The sequence below is a fragment of the Ascaphus truei genome (genome assembly GCF_040206685.1).
Source record: "Ascaphus truei isolate aAscTru1 chromosome 8 unlocalized genomic scaffold, aAscTru1.hap1 SUPER_8_unloc_1, whole genome shotgun sequence".
NCBI lineage: Eukaryota > Metazoa > Chordata > Amphibia > Anura > Ascaphidae > Ascaphus > Ascaphus truei.
The window spans coordinates 668,719-674,718 of record NW_027453835.1 but is presented as its reverse complement, the minus strand read 5'-3'; the positions used below and the strand labels follow the sequence as shown (position 1 = coordinate 674,718).

Sequence of the window (6,000 nt, the reverse complement as noted above, 5' to 3'; positions counted from 1 at the left end):
CGAGTAATATGAGCAGAGTGTAATGACCTCTGTCTTTGGCAGCATTGAGGTCATTAGTTATTTTAGTGAGGGCTATTTCGGTGGAGTGAGCAGTGCGGAAGCCAGATTGTAGAGGGTCTAGGAGAGAATGGGTGTTGAGAAAATGGAGCAAGCGAGAGAATACAAGACGTTCAAGGAGTTTTGAGGCAAAAGGCAGGAGGGAGACAGGTCGATAGTTAGAAAGACAGGTAGGGTCAAGCTTGCTGTTTTTGAGTAATGGTATAACTGTTGCATGCTTGAAGGAGGAGGGAAAGGTTCCAGAGCAGAGGGAGGAGTTAAAAATGTGTGACGGTCTATGGTATTAGTGCTGCCTCTCTATGGTATATGTGCTGACTGTCTATGGTATTAGTGCTGCCTCTCTATGGTATATGTGCTGACTCTATGGTATTAGTGCTGCCTCTCTATGATATATGGACTGTCTATGCGATATTGTTGCGGCCTCTGTATGGTATTAGTGCTGCCTCTCTATGATATATGGGCTGTCTATGGTATTAGTGCTGCCTCTCTATGGTATATGGGCTGACTGTCTATGGTATTAGTGCTGCCTCTATGGTATATGGGCTGTCTATGGTATTAGTGCTGCCTCTCTATGGTATATGGGCTGACTGTCTATGGTATTAGTGCTGCCTCTCTATGGTATTAGTGCTGCCTCTCTATGATATATGGGCTGTCTATGGTATTAGTGCTGCCTCTCTATGGTATATGGGCTGACTGTCTATGGTATTAGTGCTGCCTCTCTATGGTATATGGGCTGACTGTCTATGGTATTAGTGCTGCCTCTCTATGGTATATGGGCTGACTGTCTATGGTATTAGTGCTGCCTCTCTATGATATATGGGCTGACTGTCTATGGTATTAGTGCTGCCTCTCTATGGTATATGGGCTGACTGCCTATGCGATATTGTCGGCCTCTCTATGGTATTAATGCGGACTCCGACCTCCCCGGAAGTGCTCTCTGTCTCAACTCCGCCTCTCTATGGTAGTAGTCACTTTCCACGCCTCGGTTTCCGGTCTGTCACATCTCCCCGCTCCAACTCTCGCTTCCTGTCCCCTGGGCGCTCTGTTTCCCGGAAGTTAATTGTATTAACTGGGATCACGTGTTTCCGGAGCAGGATCTGGAGGTGAGACAAGGTGTGTGTGTGTGTGTGTGTGTGTGTGTGTGTGTGTGTGTGTGTGTGTGTGTGTGTGTTACACATGTGTGTGATGTACACATCTCCGTGTGTGTGTGTGTGTCCGGGACCTCGGGCTCAGCGTGTCACATCTCTCTCTCATTCACTCTCTCACACACACACACACACACACACACACACACACACACACACACACACACACACGCGGCGGGCAGAGTTCGGGTGCTCTCCATCTAGGTCAGACAACACTGCACAGGCAGTGTGTGTGTCAGTGTCAGTGTGATGTACACATCTGTGTGTGTGTGTGTGTGTCAGTATGATGTAGACATCTGTGTGTGTGTGTGTTTCAGTGTGATGTACACATCTGTGTGTGTGTCAGTGAGATGTACACATCTGTGTGTGTGTCAGTGAGATGTACACATCTGTGTGTCAGTGTGTCAGTGTGATGTACACATCTGTGTGTCTCAGTGTGATGTACACATATCTGTGTCTCTGAGTGTGATGTACACATATCTGTGTGTCTCGGTGTGATGTACACATATCTGTGTGTCTCGGTGTGATGTACACATATCTGTGTGTCTCAGTGTGATGTACACATATCTGTGTGTCTCAGTGTGATGTACACATATCTGTGTGTCTCTGTGTCAGTGTGATGTACACATATCTGTTTGTCTGTGTCAGTGTGATGTCCACATCTGTGTGTGTCTGTGTGATGTCCACATCTGTGTGTCTGTGTAATGTCCACATCTGTGTGTGTGTGTGTGTGATGTCCACATCTGTGTGTGTCTGTGTGATGTCCACATCTGTGTGTGTCTGTGTGATGTCCACATCTGTGTGTGTCTGTGTGATGTCCACATCTGTGTGTGTGTGTGTGTGTGATGTCCACATCTGTGTGTCTCTGTGATGTCCGTGTGTGTGTGTGTGTGTGTGTGTGTGTGTGTGTGTGTGTGTGTGTGTGTGTGTGTGTGTGTGATGTCCACATCTCTGTGTGTGTGTGTCTGTCTGTCTGTCTGGGACCTCGGGCTCAGCGTGTCACATCTCTCTCTCATTCACTCTCTTACACACACACAAGCGGCGGGCAGAGTTCGGGTGCTCTCCATCTAGGTCAGACAACACTGCACAGGCAGTGTGTGTGTCAGTGTCAGTGTGATGTACACATCTGTGTGTGTGTGTGTGTCAGTATGATGTAGACATCTGTGTGTGTGTGTGTTTCAGTGTGATGTACACATCTGTGTGTGTGTCAGTGAGATGTACACATCTGTGTGTGTGTCAGTGAGATGTACACATCTGTGTGTCAGTGTGTCAGTGTGATGTACACATATCTGTGTGTCTCAGTGTGATGTACACATATCTGTGTGTCTCAGTGTGATGTACACATATCTCTGTGTCAGTGTGATGTACACATATCTGTTTGTCTGTGTCAGTGTGATGTCCACATCTGTGTGTGTCTGTGTGATGTCCACATCTGTGTGTGTAATGTCCACATCTGTGTGTGTGATGTCCACATGTGTGTGTGTGATGTCCACATCTGTGTGTGTCTGTGTGATGTCCACATCTGTGTGTGTGTGTGATGTCCACATCTGTGTGTGTGTGTGATGTCCACATCTGTGTGTGTGTGTGTGATGTCCACATCTGTGTGTGTGTGTGTGTGTGTGTGTGTGTGTGATGTCCACATCTGTGTGTGTGTGTGATGTCCACATCTGTGTGTGTGTGTGATGTCCACATCTGTGTGTGTGTGTGTGTGTGTGATGTCCACATCTGTGTATGTGTGTGTCTGTGTGATGTCCACATCTGTGTGTCTGTGTGATGTCCACATCTGTGTGTGTGTGTCTGTGTGATGTCCACCTCTCTGTGTGTGTGTGTGTGTGTGTGTGTGTCTGTGTGATGTCCACCTCTGTGTGTGTGTGTGTGTGTGTGTGTGTGTGTGTGTCTCTCTGTGATGTCCACATCTGTGTGTGTGTGTGTCTCTGTATGATGTGTGTGTCTGTGTCTGTGTCTGTGTGATGTCCACATCTGTGTGTGTGTGTGTGTCTGTGTGATTGTGTGTGTCTGTGTGTGTGTGTGTGTCTGTCTGTCTGGGACCTCGGGCTCAGCGTGTCACATCTCTCTCTCATTCACTCTCTTACACACACACAAGCGGCGGGCAGAGTTCGGTTGCTCTCCATCTAGGTCAGACAACACTGCACAGGCAGTGTGGTGTGTGTGTGTGTGATGTCCACATCTGTGTGTGTGTGTCAGTGTCAGTGTGATATACACGTATCTGTGTGTGTGTCAGTGTGATGTACACGTGTGTGTGTGTGTCAGTGTGATGTACACGTGTGTGTGTGTGTGTCAGTGTGATGTACACGTGTGTGTGTGTGTGTGTGTCAGTGTGATGTACATGTGTGTGTGTGTGTGTCAGTGTGATGTACACGTGTGTGTGTGTGTGTCAGTGTGATGTACACATCTGTGTGATGTACATGTGTCAGTGTGATGTACACATCTATGTGTGTGTGTGTGTGTGTCAGTGTGATGTACACATCTATGTGTGTGTGTGTGTGTGTCAGTGTGATGTACACATCTATGTGTGTGTGTGTGTGTGTGTCAGTGTGATGTACACATATCGTGTGTGTGTGTGTGTGTGTGTGTCAGTGTGATGTACACATATCGTGTGTGTGTGTGTGTGTGTGTGTGTCAGTGTGATGTACACATATCGTGTGTGTGTGTGTGTGTGTGTGTGTGTCCGGGACCTCGGGCTCAGCGTGTCACGTCTCTTTCTCATTCACTCTCTCACACTCACACACAAGCGGCGGGCAGAGTTCGGGTGCTCTCCATCTAACTTCGCCCTCGCACGCCTCATCCTCTCCAATGAGGATCCTCCTCGCTGAATGGCGCAGAGGTGACTTGACTTGTCAATCACCGCCGCTGCCCGTCCTTGCACCCCAAATCCGGCTTTGATATCGCTGGGGACCGTAGCGGTGTCGGTGTGCTCCATAGCGTAATTCCATTTAATCTTATACCATATAATTGAAAGCACTGTATGCCTGTCTGGATGTCTGTCTGTCCGGTGTCCCTAGGGGAAATCTTATTGGTCCCTTGGCCCGCCCCCACACACCTCTCATTGGCCTGAGGCGGAGTGACGGGCCAAGGGACACACACACACACACACAATCCCCTCCCGGTGCCCCTCACTCTCCCCCGTCAGCTGGACCACCGTGCGCTTATGATGCCTGGGAGCCGTTGGTGCGGCCGCTTGATCCCCTCCCGCTCGACGGATGGGGGGCGCGCGTTGCCCGCGCAGTCCCGCCTCCATCACAGCAGATGGTCGGTGTGCTCGGCCGGGAGCGCGTGTCTCCCGCCTGTCTCCCGCGCGGCGGTGCTGCCTTCTCCCCCAGTGGTCCGGCTACTGTTGGCTGCCGGTTGGGATGGGGGCTCCGGCCGTAATCGGGGGCCGGGTGCGCAGGTTCCCCGCGCGGTGTAGCCTCCAGCACAGCAGGAGGGCTGTGGTGGTGTGTTTGGGGTGGGTGACGCCGGGGGAGAGTAAGCTCGCGCTGGGGCGGCCGCGTGTCTCCTGCACGCCGCCATTTCTTGCCCCTGCACACATTTGGGAGCCATGAAGTGCCCAGCCTGCCACTCTTGCCCACCCCCTCCTGCCCCAGCCACATGCCACGGGGATATCAGTGCCAGAAGGGGAACCGTCTGCCGCCAGGAACCACCACCCGGTCAAGGTAAGTCACCAACCGTCTCCCACCCACGCACCCACCGACTGACGCGCGCGCACACCCACCGACTGACGCACACCCACCGACTGACGCGCGCGCACGCCCACCGACTGACGCGCGCGCACGCCCACCGACTGACGCGCGCGCACGCCCACCGACTGACGCGCGCGCACGCCCACCCACTGACGCGCGCGCACGCCCACCCACTGACGCACGCCCACCCACTGACGCACGCCCACCCACTGACGCACGCCCACCCACTGACGCACGCCCACCCACTGACGCACGCCCACCCACTGACGCGCACGCCCACCCACTGACGCGCACGCCCACCCACTGACGCGCACGCCCACCCACTGACGCACGCCCACCCACTGACGCGCACGCCCATCCACTGACGCACGCCCACCCACTGACGCACGCCCACCCACTGACGCACGCCCACCCACTGACGCACGCCCACCCACTGACGCGCACGCCCACCCACTGACGCACGCCCACCCACTGACGCGCACGCCCACCCACTGACGCGCACGCCCACCCACTGACGCGCACGCCCACCCACTGACGCACGCCCACCCACTGACGCACGCCCACCCACTGACGCACGCCCACCCACTGACGCACGCGCCCACCCACTGACGCGCGCGCCCACCCACTGACGCACGCGCGCGCCCACCCACTGACGCGCGCGCCCACCCACTGACGCGCGCGCCCACCCACTGACGCGCGCGCCCACCCACTGACGCGCGCGCCCACCCACTGACGCGCGCGCCCACCCACTGACGCGCGCGCCCACCCACTGACGCGCGCGCCCACCCACTGACGCGCGCGCCCACCCACTGACGCGCGCGCCCACCCACTGACGCGCGCGCCCACCCACTGACGCGCGCGCCCACCCACTGACGCGCGCGCCCACCCACTGACGCGCGCGCCCACCCACTGACGCGCGCGCCCACCCACTGACGCGCGCCCACCCACTGACGCGCGCGCCCGCCCACCCACTGACGCGCGCGCCCGCCCACCCACTGACGCGCGCGCCCGCCCACCCACTGACGCGCGCGCCCACCCACCCACTGACGCGCGCGCCCACCCACTGACGCACGCCCACCCACTGACGCGCGCGCCCG

At 55.6% G+C, this 6,000-nt stretch overlaps 1 protein-coding gene across 1 annotated transcript in view; it reads left to right on the top strand.

Annotated features, from left to right (window-relative positions):
* Window positions 1-864: 864 nt before the first annotated feature.
* The window catches only part of TIMM10 (translocase of inner mitochondrial membrane 10), a 36,164-nt gene continuing 31,028 nt past the window's right edge, over window positions 865-6,000 (top strand). Inside the window, exon 1 of the mRNA XM_075580628.1 lies at window positions 865-1,160. The gene's annotated coding sequence lies outside the window, so the exon portion shown is untranslated. The remainder of the gene's footprint in view (window positions 1,161-6,000) is intronic.